Genomic DNA, 752 nt, shown 5'->3' on the forward strand with positions numbered 1-752 from the left:
TCATTCCAAAAACATATAGATATGATATGTTTGGATTAAAAACACGCTCAGAAAGTTAAAACAAAGAGAGGTACAGAAAAGCGTGCTATCCTTCTTAGCGCAACTACTACCCCGCTCTTCTTGTCAATTTCACTGCCTTTGCCATGAGCGGTGGACTGACGATGCTACGAGTATACGGTCTTGCTGAAAAAGGGCAGCTACTTGACTAAATATTGTATTTTCGCCTTACGCGACTTGTTTTCATTTTTATTAGAAATGTCTTTGATGACGTCATATCCGGCTTTTCGTGAAAGTTGAGGCACTGTCACGCTCTCATTTTTGAACCAAATTGGTTGAGATTTTGGTCAAGTAATCTTCGACAAAGCCCGGACTGTGGTAATGCATTTCAGCTTGAAGGCCTAAAAATTAGTTGATGAGTTCGCTCATTAAAGTTGTCATTAAAATCGATTTTTCGCAAACAGATTTAAAATTGATTGCATCGTATTCTTCATCACATTCTGAATCTAAAAATATATACATAATGTCATGTTTACTCTTAAAATGTGATCACAATTAACGAAAATAGATTAATTAATCTTATGATTAAATTTAAGAAATCGATCCAAAAATAATTTCATCTTATTCTTTATCATTTCCTGATTCCAAAAACATATAGATATGATAGGTTTGATTCAAAACAAGCTCAGAAAGTTAACAAGAATACAGAAAAGCGCGCTTTTCTGCTTAGCACAATACGCTACCGCGCTAATCTG

Source organism: Littorina saxatilis, linkage group LG10, assembly GCF_037325665.1.
Source record: "Littorina saxatilis isolate snail1 linkage group LG10, US_GU_Lsax_2.0, whole genome shotgun sequence".
Lineage (NCBI taxonomy): Eukaryota > Metazoa > Mollusca > Gastropoda > Littorinimorpha > Littorinidae > Littorina > Littorina saxatilis.